The 24246-nt window shown below is 28.7% G+C and overlaps 1 protein-coding gene across 1 annotated transcript in view; it reads left to right on the forward strand.

The window, feature by feature from the left end:
* tbc (trabuco) overlaps window positions 1-24246 on the forward strand; it is a 50047-nt gene that overhangs the window by 13327 nt on the left and 12474 nt on the right. The window lies entirely within an intron of this gene.

Here is a 24246-nt window from a genome sequence, read left to right on the forward strand (position 1 = left end):
ATATCTTCGTTCTCCTAAGCCATTTTTTTGTTTAAATCTTTACAAAATAAACAGTCAACAATAAAAGAAAAAAAAATCCAATTTTGATTACAAAATTCCAAGAACAAAAACTAGAAACCACATGAAAAGTATTTGTTAAATATTTTGTTTTCTTTCAGCAACATAAATGTTGATGTAAATGAGGAAGCAGATTCACTTAACATTCTTTGGCAACATATTTACTAAAAGTTGTGAAGAAAAAAAAGAAAACATTTTCTTCAGACAAATTTATGTAAATTATATTTTTCTTATGTATTTTACGTGATTGTAGATGAGAAACAATGAAGGACATAAATTACTTTATTTGTGTAAGTCTAAGTTCTAAGAATTAAATGAATTTATTTATTTGTATGTATTCTTTTGTGGCCTTTTATTAATCTTTAAGGATTAAGTTTTTCTATTCACTTTTCTTTGTTGTATTTCAAATAAATGAAAAAGTTAAATTAGTTTAGAATTATTTTATTTTGTTAGCCTCCAACTGTTTTACTGAATGGTTTTTCTGACTTTTCTCATGCTGGTTTCTCAAGAATCACAATGCAATGCCCAAGTAAGTTGTATCAAATTCGAACTGCAAGAAATTATATAAAAATTATTCTTCATAAATAATGATATTCATTTACTGGTAAAAAATTAGGTATTGTTGGACTTGCTAAGAAATTTCATTTATGAAATCCGAGGAACTTGCAGATAAACGTGTTTCGTTTTTTATCGTTGTTATACTGTGATATGCAAAAGTTCTAAGTCCATTTTTTTCAAATTTGCAAATTTATAATCTCGGTCAATCGAATTTAGTATAATTTATTATTAGTTTTTACATGTAATTTTAACCAAAAGCATGTAAATGATAAATTTGTTAAGGCAAAATTTAATCATATCATATGAAAAACAATTGCCTTTTGAAAACACTTTTGGTGACAATAGAGACTTTAAAAATATGTAAATAACAGAGTTAAAATAATGAAAATACAAAACTTGAAGTTGCTCAAAAATTTTAAATTCGCCTTGGTTTGCTTTTTATCGAGGTTAAAAATTAAAATTTCAAATAAGAATGGTGTAAAATGAATAATTCTCAATTGGAAATAACATTTTATCCGCTTATCCACGATGTTTAAAATATCAGTCAATATATTGTTACGTTTTTACCTTTTAAAAGCGGTGGTTTATTTTTCCTTTAAATAAACCGGATTCCTTTAAATGTAAATAAAAGCTATCAGTAGATTAAAAATTTTAAATAGTTGCTCTCTTTTAATACACACACTTTAAAAATACAGTTTATAATTTACAAGAGTACATTATTAATACAGTTGATGTTAACTCTAAAAACTCGCTGTTGGTATTTATATTCACAGCGCCATTTTCTTGAAGTCTTATGAATAATCTAACTGAAATATTAGAATGCACAGTGGTTTAGAAACTTTTTTTTTGTAAATAATTCGGTATCTCAGGAACTATTGCAGATATTATTACGAAATTTCACATGGTTGGAGCTGAGGTGTTGTCGATTTGATTTTCAGTTGTTTAACATCCTAGCGCTAATGAGGGCCAGTGCGTTGCCCCTCAAATTTGGTCACCTCAAATTTTTTAAAAAAATCGCCAAAAATCCATTTATGATCCGAATGAGCTGAAATTTAAAATATAAATGTACTTAGAAGATCTAGAAAAAATATGCTTACATGTGTAGGTTATCTCTATTAGTTGAAGAGATATTTAGGTTTATTGATTTATTTTTTTAATTCTGCTCGATATTTTTATGGTTTTTTAGATGTGGCGGGACTACAGAGTGTCGATATTGGCGATAAAATTCTAAATAAAATAAAACAACTTGCTAACAGTTATCTTGTCCCTATTAAAAGTTGGAACTTGGAAAATGTGACGTATTTTTTAAGTTTTTTCCCAAAAAGACCCATATATTTTTTCTTTTGTAAAAAAAAATTTTCTTCTTACATTGCAAAAGCGTGTAAAGTAAATTTTGGTTCACCTATCCAAACTTTGACAATTATTAAACAAAATTTAGATTTGAGTAAAAAATTATAAAAAGGCAAAGCACCGATCCTCAATAAAGCTTCTTATTTGTATAACTCTATATGCTTCTTAAATACTTGCAAAGGTTTTTTTACTATCACACGGTAAATAATATCACAGTAGTCATTTTTCTAAAAAAAAAACTCAGAAAAAAACTCGGTTTAGGAATTTCGGTATTTGCAAATAGAAAATGTCAAAAATAATAATGTCTTTGATTTAAGGACAATTGAGTCTATATTAGTTCCGAATTATGTTACGATATCTTTAGCCGGTAAAATTTTACAGCATATCAAATTTTATTTATTCTTCACCCCCTGGTTATACCTGATAAATTTTTATCATGATAAACTTCAAAATGGTTGTCTAAATAAAAAATTATCAGGTATAGTCTCCATTTATTAGTATTATTGCTTCGTTATGATAAAATTGTTAGTGGTTTTGTTTAATCAACTTTGTCTTAACAGCAAATATCATTTACTGTTATGATGAATATTTGTCAAGTATAGACAGGGGGTCATGTAAATTGTTTTAAGTTCTAAGGTAAATGACGTACCAAAAATTTATAAAATTATTTAATTTTCCTAAAATATTATCTTCAAGTCCTAAGAATTTCAACAATATCAAATACTTATATAAAAAGCCTTTATTTACTCCTCAGAAGTTCCACAAACCTTGCCCCCTTTGAAAAATTTTAAAACCGTTATTTTTTAATAAGGACGAATTTTTAAGCTATATTCGATGAGAAACTGATTTCTGTAAAAAAACCTTTAAAATCAATGACTCATTAGCATTAATATGAGATAAAAAATGGCAACATCTTATTAAAAGTTCTAAAGTTACTAACAGTTTTACTTTAGGTATTTTGCATGCATCTATTAAAAAATATGAACATTGAATCTACATATCGTTACCTTAATATAGAAACGCCCTAACTCGTTTTTTTTCCAAAATTTAGTTTTTTGCATACTTCGATAGATAATCCCGTAATACACCATTAATAAAATAAAATGTCACAACATTAAATAAAAATCAGTGTTGAAAAAAAAATCGCAACTACAGAACTTTAAGTTTTATTAAGTTGTCTCCTTCTCCTGTAAAGTAAGGAAAATGTTAGTTAGGGCCTTTCTATATTAAGGTAGCGATATACAAAAACCAAGTTAAAGAAAATTTCGAAATTCTGGAGAACTTTGAATGAAAACTTATATACCAGACATTATCAAATTCATAAGAGTAATGGTTAAAAAAATGTTCTTTTCATCCCTATTATTAAGGTAAATACATAAAGATTTGTGAACTTTTGTTAAAAGTAATTTCATAAATTTATTTGAATTCTGTCTATGTTTACAAAGCTAAACATTTTTACTATTATTTGCATATTTGACTTTTTGTATAACATTTGATGAACTGCAAACAAAACCAAAAAAAGAAAATAATACATTATAAACTGACAAAATGATTTTCAAATATTTTATGGGACACATACTGCTCCTGGAAATTTGGTAATTTTTATGACAAATTCAAAAAAAAAATAAATTGTTGGAATATTTATTTTGTTACGCTTGAGCAAATAGAATAAAATAAAATGTAAATGACTTTCAGCAGCTGTTGAAGGTGACAAGGTCAAATTGTTGAAAACATCTGCTGTGATATGAATGAATACACACACATTCATCCATTCAACACTCTTGCACAAATTAAAAATTCGAAAATGGTAGGAAAAAGTCATTTAAATTTTATATAAAACACAAGTCTCATTCTGTGAATTTGAAATTTTACTTTAAAATGGTTTTTTATTGTTCATTCGGCTTTTTAATCTGTCAAGAACAGCAAACAATGTTTGATTATTTATGCTTTAAAGCAGTAAATAAACTGGGTTATAAAAATACGTTTATTTACTGCTTTTGTACTTACGGGTATAAATAATTTTATTGACCATTTAAACAGCAAAAGGTAAAATGGAAGGAAAATGTACATAATAAGACATAAATTTTAAAAGCAAACATTTTAAAACATTCTAGAAAATATGTACGCATTTTCACAGCAACGCATTTATATGTTTAGCAATGAAAAAAATTTAATTAAATGTCATGTTTGCTTAAATAAACTCATTTTGACAGCTGTTTGTCATTTAATGCGAAAACCATCTGTTACTTTAGCAACCTTTTAACCATGCAAGCCATCCACAACCAAAGGTCAAAGTTCAATTGAATGCACTTTATTTCACTCTCTCTCTCTCTCTGTGTTTCTTCCCTTCTTTCGTTGTTTTAGAATATGAAGTTTAAGGGTGAGAGTAGCAAACCGAGTGCATCCATCATAAATGGCAAAAGTGTGCTCGTTTCGATTCTGCATTTATACACGCAAAAACACTTTTCATTTCATTTGAACACATGTTCTTGCTATTGTAGATATCCTACTGTGTGTTGTAGGTACATATGTACATCCATAAGTAACATAGTTTTTATGTTTAATTTTTTTCTTTTCTTTGTAAAAGCTGTTCTTTATGGATTTAAATTATATTAAACGAGCGTTTTAAATTGAATTCTTCTATCGCCTCATTGTGTGAAACAGAAACTGTGTTCGTATTAAACGATATCTTGAGGAAAGTGTACAAAATTTATTAGGTTTCCTATAGTGTTTTAATGTTTATGGTTTTATTTGCTATTAAATCTCATTAATTAGATTTTCTTAATATTTAATACAACAATGGCGACAATTCTGCGGTTGCCCAAACATTTCTGTTGGGGTGATTGCAAAAATATGTAGTAGGAGGAATTACACATTCCTTGTTAGTTATTCTATTTATTTTTGTATTCTGAATTAAACTTATCTAAAGTTTCCACATTTTAACAGTTGCAATGAAAATCTTGACACTCAAGATGATTAATTACAGTTTTTGTCACTCCTATTTTATTGTAAAATACATTAATGTGACTGTATTTCTATTAAAATGTTGAAGATTTATGTACGTTCTTCGAAAACAAGTACGAAAGAATAGTGGATCAAAGCCGACAATATTATATCCTATATCGAGTATATGATCAAATTATGGACCAATCGAAAACAAATTTAGTATTTAGCTTAATTTCTGTACATGTAAAACTTATTAGAGTAAATTTTTATCTAGATATTAATGCTTCTAAAATATTTGTGGATGTTGAAGTGATTTCCGGAAGTTGGAATTGACTAATTACACTGTGCTAGTTGGAAGAACTGTCAAGGGGGGTACCCGGTGTGTAAAACTCAGTGGTGCCAACCGCGAGATGACCGTTATTTCGAAAATGGAGGAGGTTGCACAATATATATTCGCGTAACTCAAAAACGGTTTAGCTTATAAAATAAACTAAAAAAACGAAATTACGCAATAGAATTACCTTTAAAGAGGTCTCAATATAAATTTTAGAAATATAAATTTTTTTGGCAAACAAAAATATTTTTTTTGGAAAATTTAGAATTTTTTTTTTTTTTTTTTTATTAAATTATATGGCATAAAAATTGGAAAATGCTGCCAAAAAATGTATATTTATAAAACCATTGCGAAGATTAAAAACATGTTAAGACTTACTTAAAGGTAATTTTATTGCAGAATTTCGTTTTTTCCTTTTATTCAATAAACTAAACCGTTTTTGAGTTACGCGAATATATGTTATGCAACCTCCCCTATTTTCGAGATATCGGTATATCTCGAAAATACGAGCTAACCTATAAAAACGTTTAGCACCATTGAATTCAGCGTACCCGAATTTGTTTAAGCCGCTGGGTGCCCCTCTTGACAGAAAAAAAATTGTCAATTTCATGCAAAGTGTTATTAACCGATCATCAAATAGGCGTCTTTTTGAATTTTCAAGTTCCTAAATGAAATGAAACTCTACTCCTGTTAACTGGCATCTGTCAGTTGACTCCTGTCAAATTTTGAACAAGCTGTGTTTGACAGCAAACTACCTCGTGACTTGAGGAAAAATTGGAAAAATGTGAATTTCGTCTGCCCAGCAAGCATTCTTTTTTTCGGAAAAAAAAACCATTACTTAAATAAAGCCTAAGCTTGCTAAATACTGTGGGAATTCTGCACCATCAATTTAAATAGTAAAAAAGTGGTCACTTGGGTATGATAAAGCTTTCCGCAAGATTGCTTCCGCGTTTGCTCATAATCGGAAAAATAAAAGGGTACGAAATGCTTAGTTTTCCTTCTTGTTTCCAAACCTGAAGAAATGTTTCGGATTTGAATCCAACGACAAAATCATCTCACAATAAATACCTTTTTTGATGACATCAATCGTATTTGGAAGGAATATCAGAGATCTGCGAAATTTTGAAATTTTTACGGCCTAAATCGGCTTAAAAATAACCGCCGTGAAAGGCAAAATATATCTGAAAATTTGTATATAGCATGGGGAAAATTAACTACTCAATTTTATGTACATATATCAAACAAAAAAGTTAAATTTTGTGAAAATGTGCGAATTCACTTAATTGTGAATAAACTCGAAAATAATCAATTGATTTTTATGTTCGATATCTCATTTTGTTGCTATTATATGCGGCTTTGCGACAAAGTAATAAACCTGAACAATTTCTGCCGTTTTCGATTTTTCATGAGTTTTTTTAAAGCACAAGAATTTGGTATTTTCACGTAAAAAATATATTTTTTACTTCAATTTGTTATTATAACTCCGAAACAACAGAGCCGATTAAAACACTACAGAGCCGATTAAAACGCAAAATATAAACGGATTAAAGTTTATGTAAATTTGAACTTTTCTAAGTTTACTTCAATAATATTGGACTAGCACTTTTTGTGTTATCATAAATTATGTGGAAAAACATCTAAAAAAAATTCACAAACTGGCTGAACCGCACCGCGATAAATATTAAAAGCCGTTTTTGATAAAAATTCCTTAGTAATTGCATACAATTTTCGGAAACTTCACATTTTAAATTTTTAATTTTTTACAATTTGAGTAATTATTCTTAAGTCGGCTGTCAGCCGACTTATATTTTTTTGAGTCAGACGGCGTGAAATTTGGTCGGCTCGGGTCTCTGAGTGATGCACAAATTATAGGAACGTTGGGTAAAGTACATAGAGCTCAACATGACTATGTTGAAAAATAAAATAGTTTTGTGTGCAAAAACTTGTGATTCATTTAAAAGGGCACGGACTTTATGACCGATAATGTTCTACTTCCGTAGGATATTTGTATGGGGGCTAGGTGAAACAATGGACCGATTTAAATAAGCTTTGTCCTTGTACCGAACAAAACGGATGTATCAAATTTTGTCGATATATCTTCAAAATTGCGACCTGTAATTTACGCACAAAGTTTACATAGACAACCAACCAGCCAGACCGTCAGACGGATATCGTTAAATCGACTCAGAAAGTAATACTGAGTCGATCGGTATTCTTTATTTTGAGCAACTGCGATTAGAAAGCTCATTTTTATTGTGATATAATCATTGGTAGGCAAAAAGAGGCATTTAATTTGTGTGCTCTTTTGGATAAAGAATAAAATATCCACAACAACATAAAGAAACTGAATGAAATGTGTGTACTTTTACGCTCTATTACGCTCTTTTGTTCACATTCGGGTTGTTTGACGAAAATCATCGTAACCTGAACAATATAAATGCCTACCATGGGATATAATTAATATTCAGATAAAACTTTATTTAGCAAGTCGTTATTAAATATTCAATAATGTTTGAAACACATGGGTTTGAAAAACTGCATTATAAGAAAAGTCATGGTTACAACATGGTTGCGGCGAATATAGGGATTTTAATCCTAGAACTCCTTCAGTTATGGAGCCTATAATATGATGAAAATAAATGTTTGTCACGTTTGTAATTAGCACGATCCATATATTATTCACCCTCACGTTTCAATTTTATTAAAATCCTTTCACATTTTTAAACTAATTATTTCGAGAAAAAAGAAAACGTAAACTAAAGGTCTACATACATGCAGTTCTATACTTGATTAACAAAAACTAAAAAACATATCAAGTTTCAATAAGTTATTTAGTTAAGGGATATTGTTTTCCTGCGATTAAAATTAAAATAAATCTGTGGATTTATTTCTGTTATTTTGAAAAAGAAAACATTTTTATTCCATTAATTTGAAACACTTTCTATTGTTTCTCTTTGTTGCTTTTATTTCTGCTATTGCTGTGTTTCCATTAAGTAGTCCTCCATTTTGTTTCGTTAGGAAATTAGTTTCCATTTTTTTTGGGTTGAAAAGGGAATTTTGCCTCAACAATGTTGAGTGGTAGTCGGTTTGGCTTTTTGAATTGAATTTACAACCTTGAGTGATTTTCACAAAAAATGTACACACTAATTTCTGAAGAGCGGAGCGGAGTGTGTTCTGTGTTCTGGTTTTAGTGTCAAAGGAAATACAATGAAACCTTAAATTGTGTCTTTTTTTTTCATCTTTTGAAAAGGCTTGTTAGCACAAAATGTTGTTGCTACATTTATAGCATGATTTAGTTGATGTTTTCAGGCTTAAAATAACTTTGAAACATAGACACGCACATGTACGTTTTATATACATATGGGGCATTTCATGTCAAGTGAACCAACTTTTGAAATCGATGTCTTCCGATCGGGATGAAATTTGCACCCAGGTTAGCTCTATTGGATAGTAACTCAGACACAATTTTTCAACAACATCGGTCGAGAACTCTCTGAGTTATAGGGGGTAAAATTTTGACAATTTGGTCAAACAGGGGTTTTTTCTTATCCATGTAACTTATTACCTATTGTTCTTAGCAAAATGTGTCCCAAATAGTATAGATAGCTATTTCTTCGATCTTTCGAAAAAAAATATTTAAAAAAAAAAATAAAAAATTTTTAATATTTTTTTTCCGAAATCAAAAACTTTTTTGACTTTTTTTTAAAATACGCCCTTTTTTTTTTTTTTTTTTTTCTTAAAATAAAGTTTAGATATTTTCCTTGAACACCTACTTGGTCGCTTAGTGGGATGCGAGTGGGATATCTATCAAAATAAATATTTTGTAACTCAAAACATAAAATTTTTGACTTTTTTTGCAAAATCAAAAACTTTGTTGACTTTTTTTTTTCAAAATGGACCCTTTTTTAATCTTTTTTTTTAGGTCAAACAAAAGCTTAGATATTATCCTTGAAGACCCTTTTGGTCGCTTAGTGGGATGCGAGTGGGATATCTATCAAAATAAATATTTTTTAACTCAAGACTTACAATTTTTGACTTTTTTTTTTGCAAATACGATTTTTTTTCCAAATGGGCCCTTTTTTTAAAATTTTTTTTGTAGTCAAAAGAAAGCTTAGGTCCATTCCTTTAAGATATTTTTAGTCCCTTAGCAAAATGTGTCCCAAATAGTATAGATAGCTATTTCTTCGATCTTTCGAAAAAAAATATTAAAAAAAAAAAAATAAAAAATTTTTAATATTTTTTTTCCGAAATCAAAAACTTTTTTGACTTTTTTTTTAAAATACGCCCTTTTTTTTTTTTTTTTTTCTTAAAATAAAGTTTAGATATTTTCCTTGAACACCTACTTGGTCGCTTAGTGGGATGTCCCACTCGCATCCCACTAAGGGACTAAAAATATCTTAAAGGAATGGACCTAGGCTTTCTTTTGAGCAAAAAAAAAATTAAAAAAGCGCCCATATTGGAAAAAAATTTTGATTTTGCAAAAAAAAATTAAAAAATTGTATGTCTTGCGTTACAAAATATTTATTTTGATAGATATCCCACTCGCATCCCACTAAGGGACTAAAAATATCTTAAAGGAATGGACCTAAGCTTTCTTTTGACTACAAAAAAAATTTTAAAAAAAGGGCCCATTTGGAAAAAAAATCGTATTTGCAAAAAAAAAAGTCAAAAATTGTAAGTCTTGAGTTAAAAAATATTTATTTTGATAGATATCCCACTCGCATCCCACTAAGCGACCAAAAGGGTCTTCAAGGATAATATCTAAGCTTTTGTTTGACCTAAAAAAAAAGATTAAAAAAGGGTCCATTTTGAAAAAAAAAAGTCAACAAAGTTTTTGATTTTGCAAAAAAAGTCAAAAATTTTATGTTTTGAGTTACAAAATATTTATTTTGATAGATATCCCACTCGCATCCCACTAAGCGACCAAGTAGGTGTTCAAGGAAAATATCTAAACTTTATTTTAAGAAAAAAAAAAAAAAAAAAAAGGGCGTATTTTAAAAAAAAGTCAAAAAAGTTTTTGATTTCGGAAAAAAAATATTAAAAATTTTTTATTTTTTTTTTAAATATTTTTTTTCGAAAGATCGAAGAAATAGCTATCTATACTATTTGGGACACATTTTGCTAAGAACAATAGGTAATAAGTTACATGGATAAGAAAAAACCCCTGTTTGACCAAATTGTCAAAATTTTACCCCCTATAACTCAGAGAGTTCTCGACCGATGTTGTTGAAAAATTGTGTCTGAGTTACTATCCAATAGAGCTAACCTTGGTGCAAATTTCATCCCGATCGGAAGACATCGATTTCAAAAGTTGGTTCACTTGACATGAAATCCCCCATATGTATGTATGTATGGGAGTATGTTAGACATGTTCGGGCATGTTATACAAATATGTATGTATGTTTGTATGAATGATTTTTTAATAATAATTTTCCACAAAATAAAAACAAGCAAACCTGAAGATATTTAAACAAAAAATGTGTGGTTATGGTTTGTGATTGTCTATTTTTAGATACAACCGTTTCCAGAACAAAATGAGTAGGAGAAATAAATACAATTTTAATGAATTTGAAAACTAAGATTTTAATATGATGAACATTTTGTCGACCACATTGTGGTGAGGCCGCATTATTTTTGGAATGTGTTTTTAATTAAAGTAAAACAATTTAAAAGTTTATAATTATGGGGAAATTAAAATTATTACATAGTAATGGTGTTATTCATAATTTCGTTATATAAAGCTTTTATAAATTTAAAAATTGATTATGAATAAGGGGGTAAGTTTGTAGTATAAACTATAGGAAATAATTGAATAGCCTTAACTGATTTCATTAGTATATTAATTTTAATCAAGTAATGACATGAAATTAAAAGTTTTACAGAATTTTGTAGCCTTTGTATTGTATAATTATAAGTTCTTTTGCGACATATGGGCCAATTTATATACGCTGCATTACCATTCAGATGCTTCTAGAAATCTCTCTTTCCACAATGATCTTAACGGACAAATCTACACCATTTCCAATTGTATTTCAGAAGTTTCTAATTGTATTTCAGAAATTTCCAATTGAATTTCAGAAAATTCCAATTCAATTTCAGAAATTTCCATTTATATTTCAGAAATTTCCATTTATATTTCAGAAATTTCCAATTATATTTCAGAAATTTCTAATTATATTTCAGAATTTTCTAATTATATTTCAGAAATTTCTAATTGTATTTCAGAAATTTCTAATTGTATTTCAGAAATTTCCAATTGTATTTCAGAATTTTCCAATTGTATTTCAGAAATTTCCATTTGTATTTCAGAATGTTTATTTTATACTTAAAAAGTTTCCAATTGTATTTCAGAATTTTCCAATTGTATTTCAGAATTTTCTATTTGTATTTCAGAAATATCCATTGGTATTGCTATTAGAATTTTCTGAAATACAAATGGATATTTCTGAAATACAATTGGAAAATTCTGAAATACAATTGGAAACTTTTTAAGTATAAAATAAAAATTCTGAAATACAAATGGAAATTTCTGAAATACAATTGGAAAATTCTGAAATACAATTGGAAATTTCTGAAATACAATTAGAAATTTCTGAAATATAAATGGAAAATTCTGAAATATAATTAGAAAATTCTGAAATATAATTAGAAATTTCTGAAATATAATTGGAAATTTCTGAAATATAAATGGAAATTTCTGAAATATAAATGGAAATTTCTGAAATTGAATTGGAATTTTCTGAAATATAATTAGAAATTTCTGAAATTCAATTGGAAATTTCTGAAATACAATTAGAAACTTCTGAAATACAATTGGAAATGGTGTAGTATATTCGAATTCTAGATGCTAAAACATTTGGTGTTGCCAAATGCTGGTAATAACTTTGTTGATAAGTAGAAGCTTCTACTGATGGACATGTTTATAAACATGATGAATGTTGCAGGCTGTCGTTACAGATCATTTAATTCCAGGGACCGTAAATAACGGTTATCCAGAAAATTTGATATCAAAAAATCACTATGTTAGAGCCAACGGAGACATATGCTGGTATATACCAATATATTCGTATTGACGTGCTCTTTCAGAATCTATGGTGATATTAAAAAAAAATATCCCAACTCCACAGTTAACAGTTATTTTTCAACGTAAAAATAAAAGTTCGCGTGAAACTCTTAAAAAAAGAGTTTTAAATATCCGTCATAAAAAAAACTCATTTGAGGAGTTTTATTTTTTCCGTCAGAAAATAAAAATCTTTTGGTTTATTTTCTACTTTTTTTCAGTATTTTTCTTCATTGAGTCATCTGATATAATGAGTGTAGTAATTTATTTGTTTAAGAAAGAAAAACAACAACAATTTAATAATAGGAATCAAACAATAGCAAATTAAAATCCCACTTGTTTTTATTTTAATGACAAATTATTCAATTGCAATGCAAGGTGCTTTAGAAATTGTAATGATCTTGCTATCGGCAAGCTTTAGGTGTCAATTTACATAAAATTAGTTTTTTTTCTGACGGAAAAAATAAAACTCATCAAATGACTTTTCTTTTATGACGGGAAAAATTAACTGTTTTAGATGGATTTGCATTTTTAAAGTCACAAAATAACTGTTATAAAATAACTTTTTTGATATCACTTATAACCGTTACGGTCCATGTTAAATTCAAATCGCTAATGCAAATTCATAACAATATTTAGATTTACAATCAAAATAATAAATTACATTGGAATATCATAATATTAAGGGGAAAAAACAATTATGTAGAAAATAATTTCTTTTAAAGGACTTTATTTTGTTTCGATAAAATTTATAATCTGGATTATTGTTAATTTTAGTTTAATTTACAGTCCTTTTAGTACATTTTAAATAGTTGTTATCTTTAGAAGAGTATTGAAATTAATTTACATTACAAAAAAGTTACAATGACAGCAACACGTACTCAACAACATTTGTCTCTACTAATAAATACAAATTACAATATTAACAAATACAAGCACAAGCACAATAACCCACTAAACATTATATTTTGATGAATTCGGTCAGAATTCGTACAAACAAAATGTTTCAGGCTTGTCGAAAAGAATTTGTGAAATTCTAAAGGAATTTTAGACATGTCTGATTGCTATCGAACAAAAATCTGATAAAAGTTCGGATATTTCTATGATATTTATATCGAAAAAAAAATTGTCAAATGTATTAATTTCGGCAGAAGGACGAAATCTATTTAAACCGGTAGAAATAGGTCCATTATTTGACCTACCCTGCATACAAATATCCTCTCGAAATAAGACTTTATCGACCATAAATACTAATTTTATGGCCATATAAGGTACACTTTTGAAAATTACTTAAACCAGTAAATTAAAATTTAATAAAATCAAAAAAAAAAAACAAGTGTCATACAGATATAATTCACACGACCTAATTTGATGACGATCGGTAACACAGGGCATTACAATAGTGAAATTTCAGATTTATTGCTTTATCGCAAAGCTACATGTAATAGGAACAAAATGAAATATCGATCATAAAAATCGATGGATTCTTTAAGTGAATTCAGTAATTTTCACAAAATTGTATTGTAACAAAATACATATAAAATTTACACTCAAAGTACACGCAAAATCTTGTGAAAATGAGCGAATTCACTTAACTGTGAATAAATTCGAAAAGAATCCATCGATTTTTATGATCGATATCTCATTTTGTTGCTATGTAGCTTTGCAATAAAGCAATAAATCTGCCGTTTTCGATTTTTCATGATTTTTTTAAAACAAAAAAAAAATTCTATTTTCACTTAAAAAATATATTGTTTGCTTCAATTTGTTATTATAACTCCGAAACTACTGAACCGATTGAAGAGCAATATATATCTGAACATTTTTACATATGGGGAAAATTAGCTACTCAATTTTATGTACATATGTATATCAAACAAAAAAGTTAAATTTTGTGAAAATGAGCGAATTCACTTAATTGTGAATAAACTCGAAAATAATCAATTGATTTTTATGTTCGATATCTCATTTTGTTGCTATTATATACAGCTTTGCGACAAAGTAATAAACCTGAACAATTTCTACCATTTTCGATTTTGCATGAGTTATTTTAAAGTACAAAAATTTGGTATTTTCACGTAAAAAATATATTTTGTGCTTCAATTTGTTATTATAACTCCGAAACTAAATTTGAACTTTTCTAAGTTTACTTCAATAATATTGGACTAACCCTTTTTGAGTTATCATAAATTATGTGGAGAAACATCTAAAAAAATTCACAAGTTTCACACGATGCATGAAATCTATATAGAGTTTAGTGAAGCCTTTTTTGGTGTTGACCTGTGTAGTTGGTCATAGCAGCCATATAAGGCACACTTCCAAAAATCACTTAAGAAAATAAAAAAGACAATGTGCAGGAATGTCTGGAAAAAAATTCAAGAATATTCTGTCAAGTGTCAAAAGGAACTGTAGACAAGTCTGTTAATTTTCGGATACATTTTCAGAAAAGTCAGATATTAAATACACCGGCAAACAATGTTTACTAGGATTTTTAACAAAAACACATACATACACATTCATGTATTATAAATACCAACAAGACGAGTGTAACTAAAATCTACTAAAGCAACTATTAGTTTGTAATTATAAAAGGATACAACAAATGCATGCAAACACACGCTCAGTTCTAGACACACATTTATGTACGTTAAGGTGGCCCAAAAAAAAATTATGGATTCTTCCAACTAAAATAAAAATTTAGTTCATTAAAGATATCGTTGTCCAAAATGTTTGTGATTTCAGTATTTAGAGAGATAGAAAGATAAACAATTGCTTTTTTAAGGTTTTTTTTTAATTTACAAAGGAAACATGGGAAATATTGATATCATGTTTTCATTGCCATTTTAAATTGATTCTTTGATCCAGCTTATCAAATACTGTCGCCAGGACAAACATTTTACGGAATGGTCTTAACAACAAACTAAACTTTATTTTAGTTGGGAATATCCACATCTTATTTTTTATCCATACAAACAGGGCCACCCTAATTTACAGCCATACAATAGAATTGATCAGCAGTGATGTCAACTATTTATAAACAAAACTCGCAGTTCATAACTTCCTCTAGTAAAGCTGTCTATTGTTTTCAAATTAGATTGAGTGGTAAAAAATAGGGTTATTGACAGAAATATTTGCAAATAAACGGAAATTGAAAACTATATTTTTTCGGTCGCCATAATTCTGGTGTTGAAATAAAAGCTTGTCATTTCGTCGAAATTATATTAAAAAGTTTTCATAGCGAAACGCGCCAATCTAGAGCGTTTTTTGAAAAAAGCACAAAATCTATTGTGAAAAGCGCTGAATAGGCAAAGCTGCACAGTGGGGCAGAATCGAAATTTTTTGGAAATAAATCTGGCATTTCTAAACGGCTGGTCCGATCGGAATAAAATTTGACGTGGGCGTAGCCAAGGAGTATTCGAGTTTAAGTTGTTAAAATGGACCCTACAAAGTAGGGCCTAATAACGAAGTGTAAATAAAAAAACTTGTAAAAAGGGTCAAAAATGGTATTTTTACCATTTTGCCTATACACGCAGAGAAAAAATATAGTTGGGAATGGTTACTGTAACCATTTCAATATTGTTACAAGTTTTTTAACTATATTATAGTCACAGTAACCATTTACATGATTGTGGTAACCATAATATGGTTTATTTACGATTCACATGATTGTATCAACCATATATATGGTTACAGTAAACAAATATATGTTTGTGACAACCATTCATATGATGAAGGACTTATCATATTATGTTACTCTCGGCTTAAGGCTTATCATAATTTGAGAACAACATATTATGATAAATGATTCATCATAAATATGGTTGCCACAAACATATATTTGTTTACTGTAACCATATATATGGTTGATACAATCATGTGAATTGTAAATTAACCATATTATGGTTACCACAATCATGTAAATAGTTACTGTGACTATAATATTGTTAAAAATCTTGTAACACTATTTAAATGGTTACAGTAACCATGCCCAATTTTTTTTCTCTGCGTGTAGGGTCCACATTTCCTTCGGGGCTGAGAAAATACTTTGGGGATAAATAGGGAACATATCAAGGTTTCAGTTTTCTGATCCCAGCTTTGGGATTTTAGAACATGTGGCCCAATGTTGAAATTTTGATAAAAAATAGGTCAATTTCCGAAGTGCGTAAGGCCGACATATTCGAAAAATAGAACATATTTTTTTATACTAAAATGTTCTCCGTAAAGATGCCTTACAGAAAAATATACATATAATTGTTATATGTTCTTAAAGAAAGTTTTTTTTTTTAATAAAAAAAGAATTAAGACACCTTTTCGCCCAAAAAACAGCGAAAATCTACTAGTTTTTGAATTTTTAAATTGAAAATCGTTTATATGGATCCATAATTGATATTGCTCTGAAATCTGTTGTATATTATTGGTAATTTAGTAGTCCAACAAAAAAAAAATACTCTTCTTTGAGCCCCAATAGCGCCGCCCTTGGAGTATTTGTAGGGCCCATTTTAATAATTTGAACTCGAATACTCCTTGTCTACTCCCGTCTCAAGTTTTATTCCGATCGGAGCAGAAATGCTAGAATTATTTCTAAAAAAATTTGATTCCGCCCCACTGTGCGTTGGTGAGCAGAGGTCTTAGAAGTTGAGAGGTGTAGAAAGCCAATACAGGAGTACAAGAATAGTTTAGCTGCAGTTTATTTGAAATGAAATGCATTTGAGTCAAGGAGTTTCATTTTCATGTTGTTTTTAGAGACACAAACATGGGGAGATACTCACTCGTACATTGTTTCAGCATTTATAGTGGAAACAATGAAGGACATTGTATGTGTATTTAAAATAAAGTAAAAATAAAACTAAACAGATAAAATACAGAAATAAAACAACAAAACCTAGAAACATATTAGCAAATAAGTACATACAGAGCTGGCGTCAGTTTAATGTTACTATACGATTAGACTTTAAACTATTCTACAGTTTAATTATGTATTTAAGTATCAATATAGGGCAGGGTTATTCAACCTTGTGTATTCCAATGAACTCGATAAAAATTGTTTAATGGTTGAATTTATATTTAAAATAATCAATAGAGTTAATGATTTTAAATGGCAAAATCAACTTAAATTTATTAAATGGAAATTTAAAGAAGATTTCTACAATTTCAGCAAATGTTTACTCTACATAGTAAGCCAATAAAATTATTTAAATAATTTTCATCAGAAGTTTTCTAAAAATGCTTGTAGTTTTATTGTGAAGAGCTTTCGCATTTAAAGTTGATGTAATTTCAGTATAATTTAAGATTTAAAACAAATAATTCAGTGAAAATGTAGTATTTATTCAAACAAATCTATTATCTAGGGCAAATATTGTTTTATTTTTTATTGATTTTGAAAAGACATTTCGATTTGACGATTTAATAGCTGCACTCAAAGAAAAATCAGTATATGACTGAGCCCAACCCTATTATGACTTCAACTCAACTATATTATGGATTTATAAACACATAATAGATTATATTAAATATCACATTATGATGAAAGCTTAATGAGATTATGAAGTATTTGATTATAAATATGAGTATAACAATATATTTTCATAATAATCCTTATTGAGTTCTAGTTAGAATTTTCAAAAGAATGTCGTTAAAAATCAATCATATTGCCAACCATATATGTAGTACAATCATGTAACTATAAAATATTGTTACGAATTTGCATTAGCGATTGGAATTTATCGGTCTGTAATGATTGCCTGCAACATTCATCATGTTTATAAACATGTCCATCAGTAGAAGCTTCTACCTATCAACAATGTTGATAGCACGCAGTTATTAGCATTGTTTGTAGGTGCTGCCATACCTAAATGTTTAAGCTGCTAACATTAGCATTGAAGCACCTAAAGGAAGCTTCTGGAAGGAAGATGGCGCTGCATATAAACAGTGGCTGCGGTTGCAGTCGTGAGTTGAGTTTATCATAGATGCTGTTAGAGTTAACATCAACTGCATTCTTGTACATCATAAATAGTGTGTATTTCTGTGAATTATAAACGTGTCTGTATAAAAACACTGAGTGACTATTTTGTGTAAATTTTAATAAATAAAGAGTTGTTGCAATTTTAAACTACTAAACTGCTTTTATTTGCAAATAAAAGTATCCGGTTTATTTAAAGGAAATAAACCACCGTTTTTAAAAGGCAAAAACGTAACAATATGTACATTATACATTATTGGTGAAACCAAGTTCTATGATTACATAGAACATAGTATATTTGCTGCAACCATATCATGATTTTACAGCGATAATTTATCTGAAAACTATGCTAATGCAATATAATTCTTCAATTATAGTTTTGCTGAGTATTGGACAATGTAAAAAGAAATAAAAATGTATCAGGAGAATTCAGATCATATTAGAGACCAAAGGTGTATTTGTAAATACAGTAACATTGCATCACTGCAACATAATAAATGTTTAGCATTCCAAAAAGCACATTTGCCATCATTGCTTAAGTCAAGTTCTCATAGCTGTAGATCTGATATTGCTACAGCAATTTAAGCATGAACGATTTTATTCTTATAGCCAGTCATAATATAATTTTATTTCTACAGGTTGAGAAAATGTGTATTAAATCTCCCTATTTACGATGGCATCCATACAAATTTGTTGCCGTTTTTTTTTTAAATACTTATAAAACTGAAGCAATTTTTACAATCTAATTGCCTATCGAGCCTAAGCATATGTTATCAATCGCTTGATATTATCTATTCGTGTCTTCATTTTATATTTACTACTTTCAGCAGTTTTTAAATCCAAAAATGTCAAATTATTCCAATGCAGCAACTGTTGTTTAAAAACTAAAGAGAAAAGAAATGCCAGAAATACAACAATGGTGATGATGATAAAACTGATAACCACAAATAAGATTAGGATAAACCGGATGGAAATGTGTTAGAAATCTCTGTGTAGTTTGATATTGTTGCACTATTATTATAATCACTTTATCCCGACTCATTTCTGCTTAATGGCCATCGGTACTAAACTTAATAACGTACAGGCGACGACATCCGGCATTGCGGGTTGTCCATACAGAACACAGAGACACAAATGCATACGTAAATGAAATCCACAACTACATGCCAGTTTACGTATGTAGTTATGTGTTATTTCTACTAATATATGTACATTAGGGTGGCTCCTATTTGGCATATTTTGGATTTTCTATGCTCCCAAGCTCTAAAATTGTTCTTCGTCATCTAGAAACCAAGATGACTGAAGATTTGAGCAAAATCGGTTGCCTATTTTATATAAAGTTTCAAGTTCTAAGTAGCAATATTTAAAAAAAATCCAATTAAAAATAATAATAAACGTTTAAAATTATTTCGTAAAAATACGTTTTATATACATATGTGGTCTAAATTGTCTAAACATAAAATTATTAAAAAAACTATTCGAAGTCATTAATAAACCAAACAAAAATTTTCATATCTGGAATGAATTTTTAAAACTGTATGCAAAAATGACACCGAGGCCCCAAATCTTTGGGGGCCCATAAAAAAAGTGCATTACTTTAGACAAAACTAGGAAACACGGGTCTTTTTTTTTTTGTCTTTTATCACGTACTGGTGTCCGTATATGGTTATTTTTCCATGACTTAAAAAAATACACACAGTGTAATTTAATGTCTTGGTACTTTTCTGAATTGGGGCAAATCCATCCGTTTTTATTTATGAAAAATATGATAGATTAAAAATATTAAATTTAAAATTCGTCATTATTCGAATAAATTCTTTGATTCCCTATTAAATAATCTATATCAAATAAAATGTGCAATATAAATATTGTTACGAATTTGCATTAGCGATTGGAATTTATCGGTCTGTAACGACTGCCTGCAACATTCATCATGTTTATAAACATGTCCATCAGCAGAAGCTTCTACTTATCAACAATGTTGATAGCACGCAGTTATTAGTATTGTTTGTAAGTATGGTAACACTAAATGTTTAAGTTGCTAATATTAACATTGAAAACTCTAGAATTCGAATATTCTAATTTTGTCCGTTAAGATCTTTTATGAAGCTACTCGAAGGAAGATAGCGCTGTGTATAAATAGTGCCAGTGTTTGTAGTCGTTAGTCAGTTTATTATAGGCGATGTTAGAGTTAACATCAATTGCATTCTTGTGAACTATAAAGTGTAACTTAAGTGTGTATATTAAAAATACAAATCGACTATTTAAACTATTGTTGTGTAAATTTAAATAAATAAAGGGTTGTTACAATTTTAAACTACTAAACTGCATTTATTTGCAATCAAAAGTTTCCGGTTTAGTTAAATGAAATAAACCACCGTTTTTAAAAGGTAAAAACGTAACAATATTATCTGATTTAGCTTAAATAAAATGTTATACGATTTTGCATTTTCAACATTTGGTTTTGTGATGACAGAGAAAATTTCAGACATTGGATGCTCCGAAAATCAAAACAGTGCAATATAAGGACCACCCTAATGTACACAAAAACTACACACGAACTTGTTGTATAGTGTTTTCTTTTATGTTGATTCGTATTCTGTTGAGTATTCCTATGATTATACAGTACTTCATACATACATACAGCCTTTGTTGAATCATTTAATCATTCATTCATAACTACATCCTATGTTCTGTTCTCTACCATACAAACATATTCAGACATTTTAGTTCTGTTAGTAGAGTAGGACATAGGACATGTTTTCGTTATAATTTCATACAGTGTTGCACATGATATTACTATTGTATTTAACATATTGTTTTGTATACCTATTACCCAAAAGATGGGAAATATTCCTCGCACACCCACAAAAGTATATACACACACCGTTACAAAAGTATACATACGATCGACTTATTGGGAATTTTTTTAAACATATATATATTTAAACAAGGCCTGACTCTTTCATTCACTCACTCACTCATTCACTGACTCATCAGATGTTTACAAAAAAGCCCAATAAGTCGATCGTATGTATACTTTTGTAAAGGTGTGTATATTCAGGGTCCTTATATAATTCTAAAACGATTTGTTAATGTCCGTCCGTACGTCTGTCTGTTGTTGGCACTATGAATCCTCGAGGACATGTGAGACAACCTCCAAAACTGTTTTGCAACTATATATTGCAAATAATATCATGAAATTGTGCACACATTATCATTTTGATAAACAAATAAGCTCTCTTGAAAATAGCAAGAATCGGTCCATGTATTCTCCCAGTTCCTTTACAGATTTCTTCCCGGAATATGGCTCTATGGTATATAAATGCCTATATAATAGCAGTATCCCTACACAATTATATGTAGAAATAAATCACAAAATCAAATTCTATTTGGATCGGTCCATATTTTACCATAGCCCCCATAATCTATTATCTAAAATCACTTAAATACGCAAACATCTTTTATAAATATCGACACAAATAATTGTGATATATATGGAAATCGTCATTGAAGATCGGTTAGTTCGGCTAGTTTTATGCAGAACGGCCCCCTCATAAATATCGATGTTGATAAAAAATTTTATTTGTTTCAAATATATTCATATTTTACTACTGAAATTTTTTATTTGTTTCAAATATATTCATATTTTACTACTGGGTTTTGTGACTAGCGGTCCAAATCCGGCAATGTGAAATCGGGTGAATAGATACGAATTTTATACAAATCGCATAACAATCGCATAACGATGTCCGTATTATACTAGTGGTGGGTATATAAGATTCGGCATAGCTTAGTTGTTTTATTACGAGGCCAATTTAAACAATATTTTCAAGATTATTTACAAATTTATATATTGCTCTACTATTTGATGGTATTTGCAACAACGAAAGGACAGTCTTTGAAAAAGTTCTCATTTCAAAGTCTTAATAAAATTATACTATTTGAAAGACACAATATAGAAACATAAACAAAATTAATTGATAACATGAAAGAAATTTTAAGTTGTCCTCGGTTATATATGTACCTTAGAGTGCTCCAAGATTGTATGGACGAAAAAAACTTTCTAGGTACAGGCCGTCCCCCCCTCTAGAATTGTTCTATGTATTGTAGAAACACGTTGTGTAAAATATTAGGATGATAGGATAACGTTAACTGGTGGCGCAACGACGCTGAAGTTTTGAGGTGCATTTACAAGGGGAAAATATGCAATTTTTTCAGTTTTTGTAAAAATTTTGCCATTAAATAATGACTTTTACAATTTAATTTAAAAGAATCGAAATGTGTACGTAATTGTCGTTATAATAAGATATAAAAGACAAAAATTGGTGAAAAAATGTTAAAGTTATTAAAAAATCGCCAGGCCATTAACGTGTCTCAGGCCACTAGAACAAGAAATTTATGAACAAAATTAACATATTTTGAGAAATATTAAAATAAAAGCTTATTTTTACTTAAAATATATCCATATTTACTTGTATATGAGTTTTTGTCCTCGTAGGATACCGTTAACCTATTCGCAGGTATGATCAAAAAAATTAAATTTTTTTAACGGCAGTTTCAAAACTCCAATTTCAAATTTTTAAAAATTTTGTTAAACAAATTTCAGAATTTTTTGATCATCACATGGGGATTTATTGACAACATAATAGGGAATACAAATGTGAAAAAAGTATGTCAATGCCTCCTATAGTTTTTCCGTACCTGCGATATAAATTTTGCGATTTTCGAGAAAAACTAATTTTTTGGCCATATTTTGGGGAATGACCAGAATTTCCTTACTGTAATGATTTTTAAGTAAAAGCTATTCAGAATAATATAGTCCAGGTAATTTTAAATATAGTCTGAAAGTTTTACTAAAATCGGAAAACTTTAACCCTTAAATCGTTAAGGTCAAATGTCAATTTTTTCAATATTTGGAATTTCTCATGGAAAGATAGCGAAATTTTATAAATTTTTTTGCCGATTTTGATGAAACTTACGAAAAATACAAAATGGAGTCTAGTATTCACAATAACAGTACAAAAATGGAAATTAACCCTTAATAGCACTTGGGGTCCAAATGACCCTCAACTTTTAAAATCACGAAAAACACAGTCATTTTGGCCTAAAGTACTCTTAACGGTTAATTTCCATTTTTGTACTGTTATTGTGAATACTAGACTCCATTTTATATTTTTCGTAAGTTTCATCAAAATCGGATCAAAAATATATAATATTTCGCTATCTTTCCACGAGAAATTCCAAATATTGAAAAAATTGACTTTTGACCTTCACGATTTAAGGGTTAAAGTTTTCCGATTTTAGTAAAACTTTCAGACTATATTTAAAATTACCTAGACTATATTATTCTGAATAGCTTTTACTTAAAAATCATTACAGTAAGGAAATTCTGGTCATTCCCCAAAATATGGCCAAAAAATTAGTTTTTCTCGAAAATCGCAAAATTTATATCGCAGGTACGGAAAAACTATAGGAGGCATTGACATACTTTTTTCACATTTTTATTCCCTATTATGTTGTCAATAAATCCCCATGTGATGATCAAAAAATTCTGAAATTTGTTTGACAAAATTTTTAAAAATTTGAAATTGGAGTTTTGAAACTGCCTTTAAAAAAATTAATTTTTTTGGTCATACCTGCGAATAGGTTAACGGTATCCTACGAGGACAAAAACTCATATACAAGTAAATATGGATATATTTTAAGTAAAAATTAGCTTTTATTTTAATATTTCTCAAAATATGTTAATTTTGTTCATAAATTTCTTGTTCTAGTGGCCTGAGACACGTTAATGGCCTGGCGATTTTTTAATAACTTTAACATTTTTTCACCAATTTTTGTCTTTTATATCTTATTAAACCGACAATTACGTACACATTTCGATTCTTTTAAATTAAATTGTAAAAGTCATTATTTAATGGCAAAATTTTTACAAAAACTGAAAAAATTGCATATTTTCCCCTTGTAAATGCACCTCAA

The sequence above is a fragment of the Calliphora vicina genome, chromosome 4 (assembly GCF_958450345.1).
Source record: "Calliphora vicina chromosome 4, idCalVici1.1, whole genome shotgun sequence".
In the NCBI taxonomy this organism is placed as follows: domain Eukaryota; kingdom Metazoa; phylum Arthropoda; class Insecta; order Diptera; family Calliphoridae; genus Calliphora; species Calliphora vicina.